The sequence below is a fragment of the Herpailurus yagouaroundi genome, unplaced genomic scaffold (assembly GCF_014898765.1).
Source record: "Herpailurus yagouaroundi ecotype Mexico unplaced genomic scaffold, PumYag 196, whole genome shotgun sequence".
Lineage (NCBI taxonomy): Eukaryota > Metazoa > Chordata > Mammalia > Carnivora > Felidae > Herpailurus > Herpailurus yagouaroundi.
This window is the reverse complement of record NW_024412427.1, coordinates 18,100,528-18,128,359: the sequence shown is the minus strand read 5'-3', so window position 1 is coordinate 18,128,359 and position 27,832 is coordinate 18,100,528. Positions and strand designations below refer to the sequence as shown.

The 27,832-nt window shown below is 45.8% G+C and overlaps 2 long non-coding RNA genes and 1 pseudogene across 2 annotated transcripts; all 3 read left to right on the top strand.

The window, feature by feature from the left end:
• Positions 1-1,015: 1,015 nt before the first annotated feature.
• LOC121012454 (uncharacterized) lies at positions 1,016-5,724 on the top strand. The gene is made up of 2 exons (XR_005782116.1): positions 1,016-1,106; positions 5,198-5,724. It is a non-coding gene; the product is annotated as an uncharacterized LOC121012454 (long non-coding RNA).
• A 5,124-nt stretch (positions 5,725-10,848) lies between these two features.
• On the top strand, positions 10,849-12,512 carry LOC121012006 (uncharacterized). The gene is made up of 3 exons (XR_005781908.1): positions 10,849-11,514; positions 11,616-11,960; positions 12,468-12,512. It is a non-coding gene; the product is annotated as an uncharacterized LOC121012006 (long non-coding RNA).
• A 6,246-nt stretch (positions 12,513-18,758) lies between these two features.
• On the top strand, positions 18,759-19,439 carry LOC121012452 (60S ribosomal protein L10-like; annotated as a pseudogene).
• Positions 19,440-27,832: the final 8,393 nt, after the last annotated feature.

Here is a 27,832-nt window from a genome sequence, read left to right as displayed (position 1 = left end):
AAAAACAAATTTAGGGGCACCTGGGTGGCTCAGTCGGTTGAGTGTCCGACTTCGGCTCAGGTCATGATCTCATGATTCATGGGTTCGAGTCCCGCATCAGGCTCTGTGCTGACAGCTCAGAGCCTGGAGCCTGCTTCTGATTCTGCGTCTCCCTCTCTCTCTGCCCCTACCCCGCTCATGCTCTGTTTCTCTCTGTCTCAAAAAAAAAAAAAAAAAAAAAAAACATTAAAAAAAAATTTACCAAAAAAAAACTTTAAAAAAGTTTTTTTTTAAAAAAATAATAAAAAAAAAAAAAAAAGAAAAAGGATTCAAACATAACATTAAAACATTGTAAATAAAAGTAATCCCCGGCGACCCACTCCCTTAACATGACCCTCACACACATCATTCCAGTTTTTGTCATGTGAATGCGTTTTGCATGTAATTGTGCACATGCTATTCTGTATACCAATTTTCAGACTTGCCAATAATGAATTTACAGGTTGTTTGACAGGCTTAATGACCCTAGTTTTTACGGAAAAGATAGCCTAACAACGATAAAGAAACTTACAGGAATACTTTAAAAATTACCAGCCCTCAAGGCACCTGGGTGGCTCAGTCGGTTGAGAGTCTGATTTCGGCTCAGGTCATGATCCCAGGGTCATGGGATCGAGTCCCACGTTGGGCTGTGCACTGAGCTTGCAGCCTGCCTAAGGTTCTCTTTCTCCCTCTGCCCCTCCCCCCATTCATGCTCTCGTTCTCTCTCTCTCTAAAAAACAAAAATAAAAACATAGGGGCACCTGGTGGGTGGCTCAGTTGGTGGAGTATCCGACTTCGGCTCAGGTCGTGATCTCGCGGTTTGTGAGTTCAAGCCCCGCATCAGGCTCTGTGCTGACAGCTCGGAGCCTGGAGCCTGCTTCGGAGTCTGTGTCTCCCTCTCTCTCTGCCCCTCCCCTGCTTGCACTCTCTCAAAAATAAATAAACATTAAAATAAATAAATAAATAAATAACCAGCCCTCTTCGTATTCTGTCCCAGTCTTGTCTCACCAGGCTCAAGAATTTCTTCCCTAGAGTCAATTATTCCGGGGTTGAAATTCGGGATCCGCCGCTGAACTCTTTGTGTGAAGGTATGGAAATGACTTGACATCAGATGTAAAACTGGCATAAAATTACGGTTGTCATGGGGGGGTGAGGTAGGGTAACGGACCTAAAAGAGCTGGCAAAGGCTTAGTCACAACAGGCTTTCAGAAATGCTAGCTCCTTTCCTTTCTCCTTCTTGGACCCATACATTTCTGCGTGGCAGCAATCGTGGAGTACTGCTGTGTTCCCACCGAGATCGTGTCGTACGTACGTTCTCTCTCTTGCGCTCTTCACAGTTACTCTTTGAAAGTGGGAGGGCCAAGATTTGAAGCTTAGCAGTTCACCTTTTGCGGACCAGCGGGATTTGCACTGCCCCCCTTGAGTTTTTTCCTCTCCATCCAGTAATTTGGAAGTTATAGTTCTCATCTTGATTCTATGTGTCACCTTTAAAATGTAGAGACCTTTGAATTCGCCTTCCAGGCCAGACGTCACCAATGAAACAGACTCTATTGACTTCTATTTCGTAAGGTCGCGAAAGCCCAAGTTTTCTTTCTCTTCTCTCGCCTTCCAGTTTCTATTTAAATCATTTGAACTTGTAGGTCTTATTATTTGTAACGAGTTATTTTTATTTTTATTAAGTTCGTGTATTTAAGTCATCTCTATACCCCATGTGGGACTCGAGCTCATGACCCCAAGATCAAGAGTTGCTTGCTCTTCTGACGGAGCCAGCCAGGCGCCCCTGTCATGAGTTACTTTAAAATTCTAATTCTTGGGGCGCCTGGGTAGCTCAGTTGGTTAAGCGTCTCCAACTCTTGATTTCAGCTCAGGTCATGATCTCGCAGTTCATGAGATCTAGCCCTGCATAGGGCTCAGCTTCGCACTGGGAATCTCTTTCCACACCCCCCCCCCACCTGCCCCTCCCTCTTTCTGTCTCTCTTTCTTTCTTTTTTTTTTTTTTAATTTTTTTTTTCAACGTTTATTTATTTTTGGGACAGAGAGAGACAGAGCATGAACGGGCGAGGGGCAGAGAGAGAGGGAGACACAGAATCGGAAACAGGCTCCAGGCTCTGAGCCATCAGCCCAGAGCCCGACGCGGGGCTCGAACTCCCGGAACGCGAGATCGTGACCTGGCTGAAGTCGGACGCTTAACCGACTGCGCCACCCAGGCGCCCCTGTCTCTCTTTCAAAATAGGTGAATAAACATTTCAAAAAAAATCCTAATTCTCGGGGAGCCTGGGTGGCTCAGTTAGTTGAGGACGAGCTTTGGCTCATGTCATCATCACGTGGTTCATGAGTTCAAGCCTCACGTCGGGCTCTGTGCTGACAGCTCAGAGCCTGGAACCTGCTTTGGATTCTGTGTCTCCCTCTCTCTCTGCCCCTCCCCTGCTCTCTCTCTCTCTCCCAAAAACAAATAAATATTTTAAAAATTCCAATTCTTAAAAAAATAACAATAAATTCTAATTCTTTTAATAACTGAATTATTCTAATTAAATAACTAATTAAATCAATTCTGATTCTTCTAATAACATTAGTAATGTCTTCTAATACTATAAACAAGAATTACTTAGACTTAGTTTTAAAAAATTGTTTAAATGTTTTTCATTTTTGAGAGAGAGCCTGTGAGCAGGGGAGGGGCAGAGAGAGAGAGAGGGACACAGAATCTGAAGCAAGCTCCAGGCTCTGAGCTGTCAGCACAGAGCCCCAGGCGGGGCTAGAGCTCCAGAACTGGGAGGTCATGACCGGAGCTGAAGCCTGACGTTTAACCGACTGAGCCCCCCAGGCACCCAGATCTTAACCATTTTGAAGTGTGCTGTTCAGTGGCATTGAGGACATTTACCCTGCTGCCATCCTCACGGTCCATCTCTAGAACCCTTCATCTTGCACAACAGAAACTGCACCCGCTAAGCAACTTCCCATCCCCCCTCCCCTCCCCCCACCCCTCCCCCCACCTCCCCTTCCCCGCCCCGCCCCCCGCAGCCACTCTGCTTTCTGCCTCTAGTACTTCATATTAGAGGAACCAAACAATATTTGTCTTTCTGTGACTGGCTTATTTCGCTTAGCACACTGTCCTCAGGTGTTATAACACGTTGCAACAGGTGTCAGAACGTCCTTCCGTTTTAAGGCTGCATAATATCCGTCGTACGTATATATCACATTTTGTTCATCCATATACAACTCTTTCTTAAGCTCTTTAAAAAAAATGTATCTGGGGCGCCTGGGTGGCGCAGTCGGTTAAGCGTCCGACTTCAGCCAGGTCACGATCTCGCGGTCCGTGAGTTCGAGCCCCGCGTCGGGCTCTGGGCTGATGGCTCAGAGCCTGGAGCCTGCTTCCGATTCTGTGTCTCCCTCTCTCTCTGCCCCTCCCCTGTTCATGCTCTGTCTCTCTCTGTCTCAAAAATAAATAAACGTTAAAAAAAAATAAAAATAAAAATAAAAAAATGTATCTGCTGAACTAACGGCAGACAAATACCTTACTTAAAATGATAATTAATACTTAAATGATACACAATATTTGTAATTTATATTAATATTTAAATTATAATTATCATGTACATTTTTAAATTATTTATTTATTTATTTATTTTGAGAAAGATAGAGCTCGAGCCAGGGAGGGGCAGAGAGAGAGGGAGAGAGGGAGAATTCCAAGCAGGCTCCGTGTGGTCGTGCGCAGAACCTGTTGTGGGGCTTGAACTCAGGAAAACTGTGAGATCGTGACCTGAGCAGAAATCAAGAGTCAGATGCCCAACGGGACTGAATGACCCAGGAGCCCCATAACATACATTATTTTACATTCTAATACCACTTAACATTATCTTAATAAGTTCTCTATACGCTGAAAATGACACTTTGGGTTATTTTTTTTAAGTGGGGCATATGGTCCCTCTTATGCCTCCATGGTCCATTTTATGCCTACAGTAGGCAGAATTCTAAAGATGGGATTCTCTCCACTCCACATTCTCATCCCCTAGTTAGTCAATCAAATAACCTCGACCCTGCTGTCAAGGGATTTTGCAATTGTAGTTAAAGTTCCCAATCCACAGATGTTAACACACAGAGGTTATCTGGGTAGGGCTGATCTAATCACAATGAGTCTTTTACAAAGCAGCAGCAGAAGGCAGAAGAAAAAGAGATTCGGAGCGTGAGAATGAATTGATATGTCATTCCTGGGTTGAAGATTGCGAGAACCACCTGGGAAGGCATGTGGGCAGCATTAAGGAACCGAGAGAGAGGCCCCCCATCGACGGCCAATGAGGAACGGGGTCCTCAGTCCTGCAGCAGGAAGGAACTGAATTTTGCCGGTACCTAAAGGAGCTTGGAAGTGGATTCTGTCCCAGGAGGGCGTCCAGAGAGGAATGTATCCCTACCCAGGCTTTGATTTCAACCTTGTGAGACCCTGAGCAGAAGACCCAGCCAATGGGGTGCGTGGGTGGCTCACTCGGTTGAGCATCAGTCTCTTGGTTTTGGCTCAGGTCATGATCTCACGGTTCGTGAGTTCAAGCCCTGCGTCGGGCTCTGTGCTGACACTGTGGAGCCTGCTTGGGATTCTCTCTCTCTCCCTCCCTCCCTCCCTCCCTCCCTCGCTGCCTTTCCCCTGCTCGTGCTCTCTCTAAATAAATAAGCAAATAAATAAACAAAAATACTTTTAAATAAATAAATAAAGACCCAGCCAGGACTGCCTGGATGTCTGATGTACAGAAGTGTGAGATAATAAATAGGTGTTGTTTTGTTTTGTTTTGTTTTGTTTTTAAAGTAAACTCTATCCCCAACGTGGGGCTTGAACTCACAACCCCCCCAGATCAAGAGTCACATGCTCTACTGACTGAGCCAGTCAGGCACCCCTACACAGATGTGGTTTTAAGCTGCTAAGTTAATGATAATTTTTACACAGCAACAAACAAATACAATGCCTTTTCTAAACTATCTTAGTCCCCACTTCTGGTTAGTGATAACTTTTGATGCTTCATATTTCAAAGCCTCTCTCAAAGGATGAAAAGTTGTTTATAATCAAACGAGTCCATTTAATTATGGACCTGTTCGTTTGATTTATTTAAATGTGCCACAGACGTTGAGAGCAACGTGCATGTAGACAGCTGTTGGGATCAGGAATCCCCACAAAGAATCGCTCCTGTCCTCCTAGAAAAGCTGGATTGCAAACTGGACATTCGTCGAAGACTGCCGCTTTTCAGGAGTCCACTATTTCACAGACAGAAACATAGCAAGGTATGTTATTAGCTGTTTGGGACCATGGACATAACTTCTCTTTTTTCTTCGGGATAACCAATATTCCCTCCTCCGTGATGCAGAAAGTCCTCTATTTGCCTCAACACTAACTAGATAGGAGATTAATTCAAAGTGTCCGCCAGTCTGAAGCCTTTCCTACGAGCTGTTTTGTACTTTTTCTATATCTTCAATCTTTTTTTTTTTTTTTTTAAACCTTCTTTTTGGACAAATGATGCAAGTCCATTCTGGAAAAGCAGATTATAGTAGATAAGCAGAAAGGGAAAACATCCAGGAGCTATCTCACCACACACAGGTAAATAAACTCTCCTCTACATATGTGAACCTCTTTGTATATCTCTGTATATCTTTCTCTAAGCGCACATATTGGTGTCTACGTTCACCTTGTTATATGTATCACTGTAATTAAAGATCTGTATATCCTCATATGTATGTTAATTCCCCGTCTTTCTCCAGCTCCCCCCTCTCCGCACCCGTTTCTATCAGTGTATTTCTGAATTCTCACTTCCCCAGCCCTGCATTAGAGCCACACGTAGCCCAGTGATGCGTATTTCCTGAGCCAAGGCATTCCCTAATGGCCGGAGTCAAATACATTCCCACTTCAAAGTTTTACTGTCATTTCTGGGGCTTCTACAGATACATGATCACCTGACTTTTGAGTACCTCCTGACAACCATCCCATTGTCATTCACCTAGAAACAGGGCATTGCCGGCTCCTAGCAAACAAAGAAAAACAAACACAAATGTAAAAATCCCCAACATCTTCTGAGAAGCCTGTTTTCTTTTTCTCTGCCACATTTGCTCCAGAGCAACCACTACCCCCAATCCCAACCAACCAACAAAACCTGCCGGGCTATTCGCCCAGGGTGAGCAAAAATCCTCTTACGCAAATATTTGTTGAGTTTTCTCCCACTCAATAATGAAATACTGCTTTGCATTTCCATCTGGACGAGTGGAATCACGGTGCTGTGCGAACACCACCCGCCACCTGCCATAGCCCTCGGCTCACCTGGGACAAGACTGTGGCGGAGTGGGTGGACTGCGCTTCCTCACCGGTGACATTTCCGGGTGATCGAGACAACTTCCTCTGGCTTCTCTTCCTCGGATTTCTTTCCTTCTCTGTATCACTTCCCCCACCTCTTCCTGGAATCATTTCCAAACTCCCCGTAGCCAGAATGTACTTTTGTTGGAACTCAAGCCAAGACCAGCTGAAACAGTAGCTTCATTTTAGGTCAATGGGAACACCCAGCGCCTGTAAATAGGGGCTCAGATCTGGACGGGTTGGTAGCTGGGGACCCGGCTGGGGAGGGGTGGGAATATAAAGAAGTCAGTGGGGGAGATGAGCACGCACATGTCTGCGAGCTGACCTGAGTGGGGAGGTTCTGTCTGATCCCAGAAACATTCAGGCATAAATTCTGGGAATCACAGGTGTGACTAACCGGAAGAAGGTTCTTCGGGTATGTTTGGGGTTTTGACAGATTTTGTTTACAAAGAAATGTTCCTTTCTCTGCTCCCCAGTCTTGCCCCTTCTCAGATGCCTTCAAAACTCTAGGAGGACAGAGAAACGTTTCACATCCTCCATCAGGGAAGGCAGTGTCCTTCAAGGGAGAGTGACTCCACCCTGCCTGGCTGGCAAAATGGCCCAAGGCCAGTACCCGGGACTTGGCCGGCCAGTCCCAGCCCAGTCCAGGAGGCCTGCCAGTGTGGCAATGATGCGTCACCTCCTTGGTTTGCTGGCCATGACTGGTTTGACCATGACTGGGCAAGGCTGTGATGTTTCCCAGTCTGGGTCAGTGTGGGTGTGTGGGCAGAACCGAACAAGGGGTGAGGGCAGAGGCCAAAACTGTGACACTTTGCGGGCTCCTTCCACTGCGTGGCGGTCCCTCTCCCCCTTGCTCAGGGCAGTTCCTGCTTCTCTGGTGCTCACAGGCATGGACATCACCAATGCAGCCTACCTCCCATGCCGGGACTGCCCATCTCCACAATGGGACCCATAGTTGTGGTATCTGGCCTACTGGGGGCATGACCTGCGTCCCATGACCACCAGTGAGTCACAGCCTTTATGGTCCATTCTGTGGGCTGGTCACTTCCTGTCCTTCGTGTCAGAGCCCTGCCCCAGAGTGCAGTCATTAGATGGGCCCTGACCTGACTTTAACCCAATTATTCCAGAAGCATCCCTAAATGTATCCTGGGAACCTGGGAGGCTGGTAGTAGTGAGGGGCCTCTGCTCTGGCCTCCTGATCATACCCACCGCCTCTCTGCTGCTTACTAGTCCTTATGAGATTGTCAGAGCAACTTTGCTACCCATAACCAGGGCCATTGGCAAAAACAACAAACAGCTAAGGGAGGTGGATCACGGAAACCAAAGAAATGGAGAATTCTCTCTTTCCAGTCCCCCTCGACAGCACCAACTTCATTGCTCCTGACAACTGGTCAACCAGCATCTGGGCCTATGATACTCCCTGCCTAGAAGCATAGGTGATATCATTCACGGACCATTCCAATTTGTTAGGAAGTCATTGCATATGATGAAATCAAACCTGCTTTCCTATAATATTTTCCATCTTTGCATATGTCTCCTGGATATTTATATTTCCCTCACAAAAATCATAGCTTGTGTCTCAATTTTCAAATTTATTGCTACAAATTGTACGTGATATTTTCTATCTGTTCAAATATCTATGCTTTGTTGTTCTTGTACTTACTGCCTCCTTTTTTTCTTTGATAGCACTTTCCAAAAATGTCTATTTTAGGGGCATCAGGGTGGCTCAGTCGGTTAAGCGTCGGACTCTTGATTTTGGCTCAGGTCATGATCTCCAGGCTCATGAGTTCGAGGGCCGCATCAGGCTCTGCACTGCGGGCACGGAGCCTGCTTGGGATTCTGTCTCCCTCTCTCTCTGTCCCTCCCCTGTTTGCTCTCTATCTCTGTGGAAAAAAATTTAAAAAATAAACTTAATAAAAAAAAAAGAGTGAATGTTCTTTTTTTTTTTTAAGTTTATTTATTTATTTATTTTGAGAGAGACAGAAAGAAGTGCAGGCAGGGAGGGGCAGGGAGAGAGGGGGACGGAGAATCCAAAGCAGACCCTGCGCTGATAGCACAGAGCCCGATGTGGGGCTCGAACCCACGAACTGTGAGATCATGACTTGAGCTGAAGTCAGACTCTCTTTTTTTTTTTTTTAACGTTTATTTATTTTTGAGAGAGAGAGAGACAGAGCATGAATGGGGGAGGGTCAGAGAGAGGGAGACACAGAATCTGAAACAGGCTCCAGGCTCTGAGCTGTCAGCACAGAGCCCGACGCGGGGCTCGAACTCACGAGCTGTGAGATCGTGACCTGAGCCGAAGTCGGACGCCCAACCGACTGAGCCACCCAGGCGCCCCTAGACTCTTAAATGACTGAGCCACCCAGGCGCCCCTGAATGTTCTTTAAAAAAAAAAAAATGTCTATTGTTCTTCTTTCAGTGAATTACCATCGGCTTTGATTGATCAAATGTACTATTGTGTTTAATTTGTTTTTCTTTTATTTATTTCTGCTTTTATCTTTAATGATTTCTGCTTCTACTTCCTTTGGATTGATTTTGCTCTTCGCATGCCGGCTTCTTAGGTTGGAAACTTTGTTCACCTAATATCATCTGTCTTTCTTGTTTTGTTATCAATGCACCTGTGGGTATGCATTGTCCGAAGTACTGCTTTAGCCACATCGCCCAGGTTCTGACATGTAGCTCTCTAATTAGTGGTTATTTCTGAATAGTATGTAATTTGTTTTTTCAACTTCCTTTTGAAACCAAGACTCGGGGCGCCTGGGTGGCGCAGTCGGTTAACCGTCCGACTTCGGCCAGGTCACGATCTCGCGGTCCGGGAGTTCGAGCCCCGCGTCGGGCTCTGGGCTGACGGCTCGGAGCCTGGAGCCTGTTTCCGATTCTGTGTCTCCCTCTCTCTCTGCCCCTCCCCCGTTCATGCTCTGTCTCTCTCTGTCCCAAAAATAAATAAACGTTGAAAAAAAAAATTAAAAAAAAAACCAAAAAACAAGAAACCAAGACTCATTTAGAAAGCTTTTGTAAAATTTTTCACGTTAACCCATTTTGGGTTAAATTCTTCTTATTAATTTGTAGTTCTATTGCCTAGGGATCCGAGGGCACAGCTTGTCTGACTTTTTACTTTTCACTTTTCTGAAACTAATCCACCTGTCTCTGAACCGTTCTCTGGTCCCTCTCAAAGACATTTTGGTTCCTCTTTTCGTGGATGCTCTGGTAAAAATTTGATAGCAGTGACCTGGTGGTACCTGTGGAGGGAGGGGATTCCCCCGGAGTCTTTTTCCTCTTCTGGGGTCTTCTCCAGCTATTCAGATGCTTGTCCTTCTGTCCCCCACCCCACCACACGTGTTGAGAGAGGAAAGGAAAGGAAAGGAAACCCCGCGCCAGAGTTTCTCACACCGGGTTCCATGGAGCACCAATTCTGTGGGTATTGATATATGATATACAGAAAGGGGTCTGTTTGAGGACTGGTGGATTAAACAAAGAGAAAGGGCTCCTATGGCATCTCAGAGCCTCTGTATTTTCTGGTGGTTTAACTGACTTTATAACAGGAGGGAAAAGCAAGGTTGTGTTTCCCAAGCTCATCTGGAATGGAACCCTTCTGTGGGGCACAGGGATAATGCTCTGGAACAGGTACCGTAGGCCACGCTGCCCGAGGCCCTATTCTCAAATATACTCCTATGAACTCTCTTGTCTTGATCAAATCTTATTTAGACTAATGGTTAGAGTCAGTCCTTCACTTCGACTTCTCAGCGTGTTCGTGTCCTGATTCTGCGATCCAGTGTTTCTGCTGCCCCTCTGGGATTCTTACTGTCGGCAGATCAGAGCAGCCTGTCCCCCTGTTCTCCTGTCGTGCACAGATAAGTGCTTGGGAAGGACGAAGGACAGAGCCTTGACGTGTGCCTCTGGACTAGGGAGGACATACATCCTTCATCCAACGACTAGCAGAGGCTGTCTACACCTGCACTTCTTAGACTGCCTTATGCAGGCCACATGAGTTAACACCCCACCTGGGGACTGGAAACGTGAGGAGGGGCCTGCTGGAAAGGGCCTTGAAGGCCATGCTAAAGAATATGGACTGTCTGCTGCAGGCAGAGAAGGGTGAGTGCTGGAGGGTGTTATCAGGAGCAGCTGGGTAGGTATTAAAAGGCTTTAAGCCACATCAAAGTTAATCCTAATAGTTTTACCAAAAGGCACTCTGAAGAAAATGTGGAGAAATTGAGGCAGGGAGCCTTGTTGTGAGCTGTTGTCTAGGCAAGAGGTGATGATGCCCTGAGTTAGGATAGTGGTTGAAGGAATGAAGAGGAGGGGACAGATTCAAGGGCCTTTCAAAGATGGAGAAGACAAAATGCAGTGACAGAAACTTCCATTTTCCATTCTTAGATTCTAGGGTTAAAATTGGAGTAGTTCTGAAGAAGATCTAAGATAACACTGCCTTCAATCGGGTCCCCTGGAAGCAGAGCCTGAGGCAGGGATCCAGGTGTCTGTGACTCACTGGAGAAGTGCTCCCAGAGGGAGGGGAGCGAGGGAAGCATAATGGTGCAGAGGAAGAAGCTAAGGAGGCTGTGGTTCCATGTGGAATCTGGCCTTACCGTGACCCCAAAGACAGCTCCATAGCAGATAGCCCCAATGCGTTGGTCTCACCTTGAGGCAAGAGGGCCAGCCTTTTACACAGTAGTGTAAGAGGAACCACTCGGGTAAGGGAACCCTGGTTGGCCCAGAAGGCCCAGAACAAGTCTCCGGAGAAGGGGACAGCTGAAAGTCACTAGCAACAAGCACTCAACAGTGGGGAGAGGGTTGCCCCAGGCAGGTGTTAGGGGCTGAATTGTATTCCACCCCCAAATTCATATGCTGAAGCACTAACCCGCAGGCCCTCGGAATGTGGCTGTATTTAGACACAGGGCCTTTCCAGAGGTGATTAAATTAAAAGGAAGCCGATTAGGGTAGACCCTAATCCTGTCTGACCGGTGTCCAAGAGGAGATTAGGACCCACAGAGAGACACCAGGGATGTGCACGTGCACAGAGACAAGGCCACCATCTGCAAACCAAGGGGAAAAGACCTCAGAAGAAACCAGTCCTGCTGACACCTTGATGTCGGACGTCCCAACCTCCAGAACGGTGAGAAAACACATTTTCTGTCGGCAAAGCCACTGGGTCTTGGCCGCCCAAGCAACCTAATCAGGTAAGCGGGACCCGGATGGCACCTGCAACATTCTCTCCGTCTTCATTTAAGCTCTTCACCCAAACCGTCTCTCCTTTCCTGCCCCACCTCCCTGCCCGAAGCAGGTCATTTAAATCTGCCTTCCCCCTGAAGAGCAGCAGCGCCAATTAGGAGAGGCAGTTCATTTCCTGGCTGGAATATCAGCTGCCCGCCCCAGACAGGAGCCAGCCGGCTCTCCCAGCCTACGTGCCACAGTTGGAACATCTCGGCACTCGGAACAGTGCAGCCGGGCTACAGATGGACGGTCCTTCCGTTCCAATGAGCAATGGCCTGTCGCTGCGTTTCAGTCCTTCACCCACCGTCAATACCCAGTTCGGACGACGAAGGGCGATTTGTGTGGTCCTGCCGGGTCTACAAAGGGCCAAGGGATTGTCCCCAACATCTCCATTGAAGAGCGGACCAGAAAGGTGAGGCAGAGTTGGCTAAGCGTTCTGAGATGAGATGTTAATTTATGTGACCACCGTGAAGGTTAATATGTATTTATTTACTTTTACTTTTTTTAAAAATTGTTTGAGGTTTACTTCCTTTTGAGGGAGAGAGAGAGTGTGTGTGAGCAGGGGAGGGGCAGAGAGAGAGGAAGACAGAGAATCCAAAGCAGGCTCCAGGCTCTGAGCTGACAGCACAGAGCCCAATGTGGGGCTTGAACCCATAAACCGTGAGATCATGACCTGAGCCGAAGTCAGAGGCTTAACCGACTGAGCCACCCAGGTGCCCCTAAATGCTTATTTATTTTTGAGAGAGAGAGAGAGAGAGAGCACGTGGGAGAGGGGCAGAGAGAGAGGGAGACGGAAGATCCGAAGCAGGCTCTGTGCTAACAGCAGAGAGCCCAGTGCAGGGCTCGAACTCAGGAACCACAAGATCTTTTTTTTTTTTTTTTTTAATTTTTTTTTAACGTTTATTTATTTTTGAGACAGCGAGAGACACAGCATGAACCGGGGAGGGGCAGAGAGAGAGGGAGACACAGAATCGGAAGCAGGCTCCAGGCTCTGAGCCATCAGCCCAGAGCCCGACGCGGGGCTCGAACTCGCGGACCGCGAGATCGTGACCTGAGCTGAAGTCGGACGCTTAACCGACTGAGCCACCCAGGCGCCCCAGGAACCACAAGATCTTGACCTGAGACCTTAACCGACTGAGCCACCCAGGCACCCAAAGTTAATACTTTTTGATGACTAATTTTCCTTCCTACTCTGGATTTTTCCTGCGGCAGCAGTAACTGTGTTGATCCCATTTTCATGTGACAATGGCAGTTCCTCAGCCTTCCAACTTGCGGTAACGGTGAGTTTCCAAACAGTGGGCACCTAATCTGGTACATTTATCATTTAGGGCTTGGTAGGTTTGAGTACAAATTTTGGCCTTTTCTCGAGGTGGGATCAGGAGCCATTCTCCAATGGTGTATTAGTTTGCTACAGGTACCATAACCAAGTACCACGGATAGGGGAGCTTAAACAACAAAAATGTCTTTTCTCACATGGGGGCTGGAAGTCTGAGATCAAGGGGCGGACAGGTGGGTTCCTCCCAAGGCCTCTCTCCTTGGCTTGCAGGGGGCCGTCTGTCTTCTCTCTGTGACTTCACGTGGTCCTCCCTCTGTGCGTGTCTATGTCCGGATCCCCTCTTCTAAGGACACCAGTCATAATTGGATTAGGGCCCGCCCTACTGACCAAATTTTAACTTAATTATGTCTTAAAGGCCCTGTCTCCAAATACAGTCACATTCTGAGGCACTGGGGGGGTTAGGGCTTCAACATAGGAATTTTGAGAATAGAATAGACTATAGGAAAGCAATGGTGGTGAGGGGCACCCATCAGGGGGCGCCTGCAATAATCCAGAGGACAGAAGATGGTTGTCTCCACTGAGGTGTGGTAGCCGTGGATTTGGTGAGGAGGGATCTGACTCTTGAGTGTGTTTCAAAGGGAGAGCTGAGAGGCTCCGCTGGTGGCCTAGAGGGTGACACAGAGAGAAATCCTTGAGAGTCCCTCCACGGGCTGGTGGAGCAGGGAGGCCTCTGTGTGGTCCAAGGATCTCCCACCTTGGTCTTTTTCAAATGTACCGGATGCAAGGTTTACCCAGATGATTCTTAAAAACACAGATCCCTGGGATCTACTCTGAACCTGGTGTTCCAAGTGGTAAAAAGGAAAAACCGCAGGGCCAAAGAAAATAAAACCGAGGAAAAGGAATGGCTTTGGGGGACTCAGCAGAAGCGTGGCTGGAAACTGGGCACACCCCACAAAGAAAACTGCAATTGTGTTACACATTGTTGTGCTTGCGAACTTAAAACAGCTTAAACGAGGAAAGGGGTCTTTCCTGGGCATCTGGCTTGATTCATTCGTGACCACCGAGGGCCCCCAGGATTTCTCAAGAGAGGAAGCTTAAGATTATTATACTGAGGACACCTGGCTGGCTCAGTGGGCGGAGCAAGTAACTCAATCTCGGGGTTGTGAGTTTGAGCCCCACGTTGGGTGTAAAGATCACTAAAAAATAAATAGAACTTGAAAAAAATTTGGTACTAATATTAAGTGCGATCGCATAAGCCAAATTAAGACTGGGAATACATTTTTTTTTAAATTTCCTTATTTGTGGATGAAAATGACATTATGTCTGGCATTTCCTTTATAGTTATCCAGTGGGAGAAGAGTCTGTATATGAAGCAAAATGGACCAGGAGTTAGTAATTGTTGAAGGTAGATGATACATACATGGGGGTTCATTCAATCATCTTTCACTTGGGGCACCTGGGTGGCTCATTTGGTTAAGTGTCCAACTCTTAATATCAGCTCAGGTCGTGATCCCCGGATTGTGGAATAAAGCCCCACGTCGGGCTCCATGCTGAGCATGGAGCCTGCTTGAGATTCTCTCTCTCTCTCTCTCTCTCTCTCTCTCTCTCTCTCTCCCCCCCCATCTCTCTCCCTCCTCCGCCTTCCTCTCTCCCTTTGCCCCTCTCCCCCACTTATATGATCTTTGATCTAATGTCTCACTTGAGAACAAAACCTCATCACCGTTGTTATCTTTTCACGCGAAACTGACCGCTCCTTCAAAGGAAAGGCTGGAATTTTGACGATGTAATTTGTAAATAATTTTGACTAAAATCAAGTGTAACCCACATCATAACCATCATTAAACACAACTGCAAAGCATATGTAAACAACAAACCAGAAAACTCAACCTCACTCTACGTTGCCCTCCCACACACCTCTGTACTTCAGTTGAAATCAAGAAGAATTTGGAAACAGAGAAGCTTAGTTAAATGCTACGTTTACAAACAATTCCATAATTCAATATCAAGCAGGCACAAAAGCACCAGTGTTATGGTGAAGCACTATACATGTCATATAGAACTTTGGGTCAAAGACATTTGGGGAAGTTTACACGTCGGGTGGCTAGCACTGTGACTCTAAATGTTAATTGATATAAATATTTTATCTTTTGTCATTGTATCCTAAAAGTCCTCAACATAGAATTCAGTGTATGAACAGCAAGGTTTTTTCTTTTTTTTTATTGTTTATTTATCTTTGAGGGAGAGAGAGAGAGAGAGAGAGAGACAGAGCATGAGTTAGGGGGAGAGGTACAGAGAGAGGGAGACACAGAATCCGAAGCAGGCTCCAGGCTCTGAGCTGCCAGCACAGAGCCGGTTGCGGGGCTTGAACTCATGAAATGTGAGATCATGACCTGAGCCCAAGTCGGACGCTTAACTGACTGAGCCACCCAGATGTCCCGCATGAACAGCAAGTGTTAATCTTAAGCTGGTTTGGATTTACCAACTTGGTCTTAATAAAGTGTAAAAAAAGAAACACAAGGAAAAAGAAGAATTTGTGAGAAGGATATGAAGTACATCCCTATAATATAGAAATGCAGAATTGCGTGAGGCTGAAGGAGTGACTGGAACCAAGCAGTTGGACAAGTCAGGAATGCACGCCATGGTCCCCCAACCACTCTCCTCTTTGCCTTTCTTTGTATTTTTGCTTTGTTCTCATTCTTCTCTTCCTCCTTCTCTTTCCCCTCCTCCTGCCACCCCTTCCTCTCTCCCTCTGGTTCTGCCCACTGGCTTCCTCTGCTTCCTAGGCCTGTGGCAGAGCTTGGCTGCAGCCGTGCACTGGAGCTGGTTCTTATAGACTCTTGAAAGCCCATTGTTATTTGCAGGAATTTTGTAGACTGGCTGTTAGGCATGCCTGTTATTAAAAATTAAATTAGGGGCGCCTGGGTGGCGCAGTCGGTTAAGCGTCCGACTTCAGCCAGGTCACCATCTCGCGGTCCGTGAGTTCGAGCCCTGCGTCGGGCTCTGGGCTGATGGCTCGGAGCCTGGAGCCTGTTTCCGATTCTGTGTCTCCCTCTCTCTCTGCCCCTCCCCCGTTCATGCTCTGTCTCTCTCTATCCCAAAAATAAATAAACATTGAAAAAAAAATTAAAAAAAAAATTAAATTATATAGGGGAGCCTGGGTGGCTCAGTCGGTTAAGCAGCCGACTTCGGCTCAGGTCATGATCTCACGGTCTGTGGGTTCGAGCCCCGCATCCGGCTCTGTGCTGGCAGCTCGGAGCCTGGAGCCTGCTTCGGATTCTGTGTCTTCTTCTTCTCTCTCTCTGCTCCTCACCTGCTCACTCTATCAATCTCTCTCTCAAAAAATAAATAAACATTTAAAAAAATTTTTTTTAATGCACCATAGCCTTTGCATTGGGAATAGCACAAAAATTTGAGCAAATGTTCCAAAACTATTACCCTTTGCAGCAAAGAAGTCCTCCTATCACTAACAAGAAAAGTTTTGAAATAGGTCTTTGTTGTTTTATTTTTGCCTTCCTAAGATAACACAACATAAATGAGAATTTATGTTCATAACATTCATGTTGGAATTATCCTCATCCAACAATTATGACTAAAGTTTTGCCACAAATACAAGAACTCAGCAAAAATCATGGAGAGTGAAAGCTCTCCATTAGAATCAATTGGCTATGTGGGATTTGCAATAGAGTATTATATATTTTATTATATATAAATTATATGCTATACATCAGTAAGCTTTGTTATATATATACTCATTTATTTTTCACAAAGAGTTGGCTGTTAAACGTCTACCAGCATCCCACTGGATGCCTGCCTCATACTCCTGAAATAACATCTATTTCCAACCAGATTAAAATAGTCCTTTTAAATTCCAATTTTGTACTCCCAGGGGGAGATCATCTAATCTGATAGGATGAGTCAATTGACTGCCATTGGTCCACTCAGCTCGGTTTAAGGACGCAGGATAGATAGCATAGTATCAAAATGGTCCTCCTAATGCCCCGAAGCCTATTCCTCAAGGGGAGGGGAGGGCGATGGGCTGAGCAGGCATTCCACAGAAGTGTCCACTATAACATGACATGGAGAAACTCCGGCTTCTGTGAGAAGCAAGCAAAAAGTCACACAGAGAGGGGCGCCTGCGTGGCTCAGTTGGTTAAGCGGCCGACTCGCAGTCTGGGACTTCGAGCCCCACGTCGGGCTCTGTGCTGACAGCTCAGAGCCTGGAGCCTGCTTCCGATTCTGTGTCTCCCTCTCTCTGTACCTCTCCCCCTAACTCATGCTCTGTCTCTCTCTCTCTCTCTCTCTCTCTCTCTCTCTCTCTCTCAAAAATAAATAAACATTAAAAATGAAAAAAAAAAAGTCACACAGAAAAAAACCAAGATGAAAAGAGAGTAGGATAAGTTAGAAGGGGAAAGATGAATGAGATCAGAAAATATTACAGGAAAACTAAAATCCAAGAACAGAATTAAAATCCATTTTGGAGAATGTCCTTTGAAAGTTCACCTAGAAGGGAGGGAAAAAGATCCGAGAAAATGATAGCTGCAAAGGATTAGAAGCCGGAGAACACACAGTTCTGCCAGAGACACAATAGAACTATCCACACTCTCCTTTCCTGTACTGACATAATCCTAGTTTTGTTGGAGGTGGCATTAAAAAAACACTCACCAGGGGCACCTGGGTGGCTCAGTCAGTTAAGCGTCTGACTTGGGCTCAGGTCATGATCTTGGGGTTCATGAGTTTGAGCCCCGCATCAGGCTCTGTGCTGACAGCTTGGAGCCTGAAGCCTGCAGCCTGCTTCAGATTCTGTGTCTCCCTTGCTCTCTGCCCCTCCCCCCCAAAAGAAAAATAAATATTAAAAAAATTAAAAAAAAAAACAACAACAACATTCTTCAAATGTGGATTTGTGACATAGTTCTGCCCAGGAGATAGTAAGCTAAACTCTGCTGAAGTTTGCTGGGAGAGTTTTGCTTTTTTTTTTTTTTTTTTTTATTTTTTTTTTTTTTTTTTTTTTAAAAGGAGTCTCAACACCCAAGGTGGGACTCAAACTCACAGCCCCAAGATCAAGAGTCATATACTCTTTGAGCCTGTCAGGGGCCCCTTGGTTTCCTGATACAGGTACCATCCTTTCCTCCTCCTGGCTTCTTTCGCCTTTCTTCTCACTGGATCAGGGATGTGATGGCTGGTGCTGGAGCAGCCATATTTTGACCATGAGGGAAAAGGCCAAGGGAATCAGGGCTTTAGATTCCAACATCCTTAAAATACGGAACCAAGACTAGCAACTGCTTATCCCTGGACTTTTCTTTATGTGAACAAAATAAACCTCTATTTTATTTAAGCCATTGATAATCTGGTTTTCTGAAATAGGAACCCCCAAACCCTAGTATGATGTGCTAGTATAAATATGATTAGTATTTCTGAAGAGGAGAGCAGAACATGTGAATTAGACCTAATAATTGAAGTTATGTGAGAATAAAATTATCCTGAGATTTAAAAATATGCAGATAAAAGAGCTTACTGTCTTCGGAATAGAATCAACAAAAGATCTAAAGACATCCCATTAAAGTACCTAAACTTTGAGGAAAAAGATAGGATGCAGGTAGAAAAAATGGAGATACCAACAAAGAAACAAACATCAGCCTGGTGTTGACCACAGCATCTGCAAAGTTTTAAGGAGGAATACCCTGGGACCCAAGGATTTTACATGTAAGAGGGGAAAAGAAGCTTATTCTCAGACACGCCAGAGCTCAAAAACACCATACCTAACATACGGTGAAACACTATGCAATTATGTTCTTAAAAAGAACATGGACGTTTTCTCAGGAGTGACGTGGAAAGACTGTCAAGATCCATTGTTACACGAAAGAAGGAAATTGCTGAACAGTATTATAGTATGCTATCTTAGGGATTAAAATAGAAAAATAAGAATCTATATTAATATTGGCATGTTTATTCCTAAAGAAGTCTCGCTTCTGCAGAGGTGTCCCTGATGCTAAGATCCGCATCTTTGACCTGGGGCGTAAGAAGGCAAAAGGGGACGAGTTCCCGCCATGTGGCCATGTGGTGTCAGATGAATATGAGCAGCTCCCCTCTGAAGCCCTGGAGGCTGCCCGCATTTGTGCTAACAAGTACACGGTGAAAGGCTGTGGCAAAGATGGTTTTCACATGGGGGGTCGGCTCCACCCCTTCCACGTCATCCGTATCCACGAGACGTTTCTGTGCTGGAGCTGACAGGCTCCGGACAGGGACACAGGTGCCTTGGAAAGCCCCAGGGCACAGTGGCCGGGGTCCACACTGGCCAAGTAAGTCATCGTGTCCATCCGTACCAAGTTGCAGAACAAGGAGCATGTGACTGAGGCCCTACGTAGGGCCCAGTTCAAGTTCCCTGGCCGTCCGAAGATCCACGTTTCCAAGAAGTGGGGCATTCCTGAGTTTAACGCCGACGAATTTGAAGACATGGTGACTGAAAAGCGACTCATCGCAGACGGCTGTGGGGTCAAATAGATCCCTGATCGTGGCCCCTTGGACAAATGGCGGGCTCTGCACTCATGGGAACCTCAGCACTGCCCCTCCCTATTCATGCCCACCGATGAATCCTGCTTCCTCTCTAAAAAAAAAAAATTTTTAGGGGTGCCTGGGTGGCTTAGTTCAGCGAGGTCATCAAACCCCCCATCGGGCTCTGTGCTGACGGCTCAGAGTCTGGATCCTGCCTCAGATTCTGTGTCTCCCTCTCTCTCTGCCTCTCCCCCCACTCACTCTCTGTCTCTGTCTCTCTCTAAAATAAATAAACGTTAAAAATAAAATAAAATAAAATAAAATAAAATAAAATAAAATAAAATTTTTAAAAATGAAGATTGTTAAGCTAAAAACATGAATTATTTGAGGGGCACCTGGGTGGCTCATTGAGAAGAACGTGTGACTCTTCATCTCAGGGTGGTGAGTTTGAACGCCATGTGGGGTGTTGAGATTACTAAAAAATGAATAAACTTTAAAAAAAGAATTATTTGGGGGCGCCTGGGTGGCTTAGTCAGTTGAGCGTCCGACTTTGGCTCAGGTCATATCGCGCTCCATGAGTTCGAGCCCCTCGTTGGGCTCTGTGATGACAGCTCAGAGCCTGGAGCCTGTTTCAGATTCTGTGTCTCCCTTTCTCTCTGCCTCTCCCCCACTCACGGTCTGTCTCTGTCTCTCTCTCTCAAAAAGAAATAAACATTAAAAAAAGAATCATTTGAAAAGATTAATGGAACAGACAAGTCTCTGGCAGGTGTATCATTAAGGAGCGATCACACAAATATCCAAGATTTTAAGCATTAAAGGATTTAAAATACTGGGGACTTATAAAAGAACGCACAGATTCACAGAATCTTTAAAAATTAAGGAAATAACACGTTCCACAAAATAACACAAAAGAACAGGGAAGAACTGTTCAGCAAATCATATTAGGATAACTGATTAGTAATTAGGAGGATATATTTAATTTCTCCTTTCACATAATTTACCAAAAATCAATTTTTAGCATATTACATGTTCTCTCTAGGGTTGATTGGTTAAGTTAAAAATTGTGGAAAAAATATACGTAAAATTTGCTAACTTACCATTTTAAGCGTATAGTTTACTAATGTTAAACACACTCACATTATTGTGTATCTAACCTCCAAAATTCTTTTCTTTTTAATTTTCTTAACGTTTATTTATTTTTGAGACAGAGCATGAATTGGGGAGGGTCAGAGAGAGAGGGAGACACAGAATCCGAAACAGGCTCCAGGCTCTGAGCTGTCAGCACAGAGCTGGACGTGGGGCTCAAACTCACGGACCTCGAGATCATGACCTGAGCCGAAGTCGGACGCTTAACCGACTGAGCCACCCAGGTGCCGCTCCAAAATTCTTTTTATTTGACAAAACTGGAAGTCTATACCTGTTTAACAACAACTCCCCATTCCCTCCTCCCTTCAGACCCTGGCAACCACCATTCTATGATGAATTTGACTGCTGTAGTCACCTCGAAAAAGTAGGAACGTACAGTATCTGTCCTGCTGTCGTTGGCTTGTTTCTCTTAGCATAATGTCCTCAAGTTCATCTGTGTTCCAGCATGTCACAGAATTGGCTTCCTTTTTAAGACTCTATAATATTCCATTTTTCCAGTCTGTTTATTCATCTCTTGGACCCTTGGGTGGCCTCTACTTCGTTTCTGTTTTAGCTATTACGAGTAATGCTGCTATGAACATGGGTGTGATATCTCTTCAAGACCCTGTTTTCAATTATTTTGGTTATACAGCCCGACATGAAATGGCTGGATCCTATGGTAATTTTATGTTTTAGTTTTTTGAGGAACCGATAATAATGTTTTCCGTGGCGGCTGCCCCATTTTACATGTCCATCAATAATGCACAGGGGTTCAAATTTCACCACATTCTCACCAACACTTGTTTTCTGTTTTGTTTTCTTTTTGTTTAAGTATAGCCATCCTAATGGGTGGGAAGTTGTATCTCACTGTGGTTTTGATTTTCGTTTCCCTAGTGCCTAGTGATGTGGAGGATCTTTTCATGTGCTTCACTTAACGCTCATTTGTATATTTTTCTTGGAGAAATGTCCGTTCGAGTCCCTTGTCTGTATTTGAATCATGGTTGTTTTTGTGTTGTAGAGTCGTTCACTATACGTTCTGGATATTAATCTTTTTCACATATGTGATTTTCAAATATTTTCTCCCATTCTGTGGGTTACCTTTTCCCTCTGTTGACAATGTCCTATATTGCACAAAATTTAATTTTGATGAGGCCCAAATTTATCTATTTTTCCTTTTCCTCCCTGTGCCTTTGGTGTCATATCCAAGAAACCATTACCAAATCCAATATCATGACGCTTTCCTCCTATGTTTTCTATGAAGAATATTATAGTCTTAGCTCTTATATTTGGGTCTCCAATCCATCTTGAATTAATTTTTTGTACATGGTGTTAGGTAAGGTCTAACTTCATTTTTTGGCATGTGACTATCCAATTTTCCTAGCACGATACTTAAAAAAAATTTTTTCACGTTTATTTCAGTTTGAGAGAGAGAGAGAGACAGAGACAGAGCGTGAGTGGGGGAGAGGCAGAGAGAGAGGGAGACACAGAATCCAAAGCAGGTTCCAGGCTCTGAGCTGTCAGCACATAGCCTGACATGGGGCTTGAACTCATGAACTGGGAGATCATGACCTGAGCCGAGGTCAGATGCTTAACCGACTGAGCCACCCAGGCACCCGATCCCAGCACCATATTTTTTTTTTTAATTTTTTTTTCAACGTTTATTTATTTTTGGGACAGAGAGAGACAGAGCATGAACGGGGAAGGGGCAGAGAGAGAGGGAGACACAGAATCGGAAACAGGCTCCAGGCTCTGAGCCATCAGCCCAGAGCCTGACGCGGGGCTCGAACTCACGGACCGCGAGATCGTGACCTGGCTGAAGTCGGACGCTTAACCGACTGCGCCACCCAGGCGCCCCCCAGCACCATATTTTAAAGACTCTCCTTTCCCCCAATAGTCTTTACACCTTTGTCAAAATTATTTGACTCTAGGGGTGCCTGGGTGGCTCACTGGGTCAAGCGTTCAACTCTTGGTTTCAGCTCAGGTCATGATCTCACAGGTCGTGAGTTCAAACCCTGCATTGAAAAGCCTGATTGGGATGCTCTCTCTTCCTCTCTCTCTGCCCCTTCTTCTCTCTTGCTCTCAAAATAAATAAATAAACTTAGGGAAAGAAAAAAACATTTGAGGGGTGCCTGAGTGGCTCAGTCGGTTGAGCGTCCGACTTCAGCTCAGGACAGGATCTCACAGCTTGTGAGTTCCTGCCCCGTGTCGGGCTCTGTGCCGACAGCTCAGAGTCTGGAGCCTGCTTCGGACTCTGTGTCTCCTTCTCTCTCTCTCTCTCTCTCTCTCTGCTCTTCTCCCACTTGTGCTCTGTCTCTCTGTCTCTCTCAACAATAAAACATTAAAAACAAAACCCAAAACCTTTGACTATATATGTGAGGGTTTATTTTCGGGCTCTGTCTTCTCAATGGAATCACCCTGGAGCTTTAAAATCCCCACCCAGAGATTCTGATGTAAGTGCGGCCCGAGCCTGGAGAGTTTTTAACCATCTGCAGGTGCTTCTAATGTGCCTCCGAGGTTGAGTAATGAAGAGCTAACATTGACTGAGTGCTTATACTGAGCCGGGCCCCATTCTTCATCCTTGAAACCTCACATGGCAACCTGATGAGACTGATCTATCCTTTTCCCATATATAGAGGGGCCAATGAGTCACAAAGAGGTTAAGTACCTGCCAAGGACACACAGATCAAAAGTGATAGGGTCTCTGCTTGAACTCCAGAGCAGGTGCCCCTTATCACGGTGCTGTGCTGCCAGGGGGTCACATACCATGTGACCTGCCATGATCCCTGCGTCAAGATTCTTCTGGGTGGAAAGATGGCCCATAATCTAAAAGGCAAGACTATGCCCACCCTTGCTAAACTGGTCCGGTCTGGCAGCCGAGGTTACAAAAGGGAACAAGGAGTCTGTTTTAAGCTCCTGAGGCCAGCTCCTGCATGGACCCCCCCAGGATGTGACCCCAAACCCCTGGCCTCCCTCCCAGAGACATCTGAGCTGAGACCCCAAGCCGCCTGGCTCCTCTCCAGCCCATCTGGACTCTTATCACCGGCCTCCCCAATCCAAGCCCATGATTTCATGACGTGTAGTTTTTCACATGATGCTTGTGGGGTAGAAGCCCCCAACCCCGTTCTAGCAAAACAAATGTGCGTGTTGGGGCCTGTGGTCCTATGGAGAACTGAAGTGGCCATTTTTCCATCTTCTGAGAGACCTGAGAATCTTTCAGGGCTGTCGAGTTCGGGGAGCCACAGGGAAGCTGGGACTAAAGAATTCTCTGTGCCTGAGTCTCTTCCAGTCATTGTGAAAGTAAGTCCGGAAAAGAAAAGGGGGTTCAAATCATGATGAAAGTTGAGGGATTACATAAATTTAAAAAAATGAATCGCATGAGAAAATTCGAAAGCTACGTGTATTGGTTATCTATTAATACACAATAAATTACCTCAAAATTTAGCAGCTTAACACTACTATAAATATTCATTATCTTGGGGAGCCTGGGTGGTTCAGTCGGTTAAGCATCTGACTTCAGCTTAGGTCATGATCTCATGGTCCGTGGGTTCGAGTCCTGTGTGGCGCTCTGTGCTGACAGCTCAGAGCCTGGAGCCTGCTTCCGATTCTGTCTCCCTCTCTCTCTGCCCCTCCCCCACTCACGCTCTGTCTCTCAAGTCTCTGTCTCTCAAAAATGAATAAATGTTAAAAAACTTGAAAACAAAACATTCATTATCTCACATAGTTTCATGCGTGGGTTCAGGATTTGGGGACAGCTTAGTTGGGCATTTCTGCCTCAGTCTCTCAGGGGGTTGCGGCCCTCTGAAGTCTTAACAGAGCAAGAGAATCCAATTCATGGCTCACAGGGCCATTGGCACAAGGCCTCGTTCCCTCAGGACGTGGCAGCCGGCTTCCTCCAGAATGAGTGACACAAGATGTCCACGATGACATAAGCCAAGCCGCAGAAGCCGTCCACCCCCATTTCTATAATGTCCTATTTGTTACACAGCTCACCGCCACTCCATTCGCCAGGAAGGGGACCACACAGGGAGTGGAATACCGGGAGTAAGGGTCATTGGGGACCATCTTGGAGGCTGAATACCATACTATATAAATGCGAAGGCGGTAACATGTCTGTAAGTGTTTATCTTGAGTCAGTCACTGTCCTAATGTATTAACACGTTTCATTCTCCCTATAGCCCTAAAGGTAAGTGTGTTCTCAGTCTTATTTTGCATATGAGGAAACAGGCGCAGAGAAGTTCAGCTACTGGTCCAACACTTCATGGCCACGGGGAGGGAGGCGGAGATTGAATTCAGGCTGTCACCAGCACACGGCAGGGCCTCAGTGGGACACCAGTTGGTGGGCATTAAAAACAAAACAAAACAAAACAAAAAACAAACGAGGATTAAATCAGAAGAGCTAGAAAGAAAAGGGAAACTGAAAATTAGAACGGGAAAAATAAAGCTGGGAGTGGGCGACAGAGAGCCAGTGAAAATAAAGGGATAAAGTAGATCAAAGAAACAGTGATGGTTTAAAATGGAAGGCAAATTTAAGGCCAAGGAAGAAGACAAAGCAGGGTAAGACTACAGCTTAAAATCCTGCAAAGTAAGATTAGGAGTTTTAAAAAGAACAATCAAGGGAGAAACACAAAGCTAATGCACAATGAAAGGGGGGTTTACAAAGATGTAAAAGAAACTGAAGCCAAACCCGTGCATGAAAAAATAATCAGCAAGGAGGTTAAAAAGGAGGCAGGGTGGAAAAATCTCACCGGAGGCAGCTGTGGAGAGACTGAAAGAGGGTTTTTAGGACACATTAAGCTTCTAGCTCATCCTAAAATAGGCAGGAAGGCCTCAGGCACCTTCTGCATCTGCAGCCTCTGATCTCAGGGCTGGGCCCCTCGCTCCCACCTAGGGAGACCTGGGGCAGAGTTTTCTAGAACACTGCTTCTCAAAGTGGGGCCCTTGACCAGCAACGCCCCATTACCCAGAGCCTCAGGCCTCACCCCAGGCCCCCATGGTTCACCATCTGCATTTTAGCAGGATCCGGGGGAGGAGGATTCGTGTGTGCCCGTGAAAGACTGAGCAGTCCTACTTTGCAAGAAATGTCACATTTCTTCCCTTGATTTTTAGTTTATGAAGTATTTTAAATCTCCAAAGAAGTATAAAAATAATGCAGCACTTAGGAATGTACAACTCAGATATAACAAATGTTAGCGTTTTGACAAATTCGCTGCAGATCCTGTTTTTTTCTTCCTTTTTGTCCTTAACACAGAAAAGGTATAGTTTCTTCCTCCCACTTCGGTTCTCTTTCCTTTCCTGGGGAGAGCTGCTGCCATGAAGTTGGTGTTTCCTCCCCTGTATTCTATTTACGCCTTTATTACAAAGGTAGGAATGCACAAACACACAATCATTTCATGGGCATTTGATTGTACACAAATGCTACCACACCCTACATATCTTTCTGCAACTCCCCTCTGTAACTTAGCCCTGAGTTTCACAGGCTGATGCGTGTTGACTTACCGCAGCTGAGTTCACTCGTTTTAATGGCTGTGTCGTGTTCCTTTGATGGCATATCGTGAAATGTATTTGTTAGTTCGCCCACCGAGTAACAATTAGGCTGTTTCCAATTTTTGGCTGTCACAAAAGAAAAGCTGAAATGAACATTTGCAGGTCTTTGTGCACAGGTGTGAGCATTTCACATCTTGCAAATACGGAGGAGAGGGTTTTCGGGGCCAATTGACGCTTTAGCCAAACACGTAAGTGTTCTTCGGTGTTCGAGTTCTCGCCACCTTTCACTGCGCTGGTGTTTTAGACACCATGGGCTGGCTGACCGGGTAACGTTCTAGCCCTTTCTGCATAGCTTATCTGTATCGCAGAGATGGATGGGACAACCAAATACCAACATTCTCGTCTCCCTTTCATCTGTGGTAGCCATGGAACATAGCTCTGGACACTGTGCCTCCCATGCTTTATTAAATTTTTTTTTTAACATTTATTTATTTTTGAGACAGAGAGAGACAGAGCATGAACGGGGGAGGGGCAGAGAGAGAGGGAGACACAGAATCGGAAGCAGGCTCCAGGCTCTGAGCCATCAGCCCAGAGCCCGACGCGGGGCTCGAACTCACGGACCGCGAGATCGTGACCTGAGCTGAAGTCGGACGCTCAACCGACTGAGCCACCCAGGCGCCCCTCCCATGCTTTATTAAAGAAGAATAATTAGAAGCAAAATTGGCCAAATGTCAGCATTACGAATTGACTGCAGGCGCATAAGTGTTGTTCCATCATTCTCTGTTCTCTCGTGGATGTTTGAAATACTTTATATGGCAAAAGTTGGCTGGACGGATTTTCAAGCTTTTGCTTTTCTGACAAAGAGGATCAACGATTTAGCTTTGGTCTTTCTTCTTTGATTCTGGCTTTAAAACTGGGTGAGATGCTGGGAGGCACACCAGCTACCTTACAATCGTGCAGTTGAGCTACGGAACTGGTGCTCACAGTTGGTCACCGCCAGACTTCCCCAGACTTCTTGTTATGCGAGGAAAAGAATCTCATAATTGAGTTACTGTTAGATCTGCTGTTACTCGTAGCCTAATGTGTTCCTGATTACTATAGCCGGGTTTGTTAGTTTTTGCCAGTCTAAAGGATGTCAATGGTATCTCATTATGTTTTTTTATTTTTTTTTTTTTTAATTTTTTTCAACGTTTTTATTTTATTTTTGGGACAGAGAGAGACAGAGCATGAACGGGGGAGGGGCAGAGAGAGAGGGAGACACAGAATCGGAAACAGGCTCCAGGCTCCGAGCCATCAGCCCAGAGCCCGACGCGGGGCTCGAACTCACGGACCATGAGATCGTGAGCTGGCTGAAGTCGGACGCTTAACCGACTGCGCCACCCAGGCGCCCCCTCTCATTATGTTTTAATATGCATTTCCCTGCGTACTGAAGAAGCTGAGTGTTTTTCTTTAAATTTTTTTTTGACGTTCATTTATTTTTGAGAGAGAGAGAAAGACAGCATGAGTAGGGGAGGGCAGAGAGAGAGGGAGAGACAGAATCGGAAGCAGGCTCTACGCTCTGAGTTGTCAGCATAGAGCCCGACGCAGGGCTCGAACACACAGCCACGAGATCATGATCTGAGAGGAAACTGGACGCTTAACCGACCGAGCCACCCAGGTGCCCCAGAAACTGAGTGTTTTTCTGTTTATGTGTCTCACGTGTTTATTGGTCATAGAAACCATTCCCTTGCCTGTTTACCTTTAGATTTTTGTCCTTATTATTTGTAGGTTAAAGAAATATCTGGGGTACCAATTCTTTCTCAATTATATACATTACGAGTATTATCTAAGTTTGTAGCTTTTCTTTTGCACCTTATTTATGGCTTTCCATGACTGTATGAGTTTTCAATGTATCTGTACAAAAGCTTTAC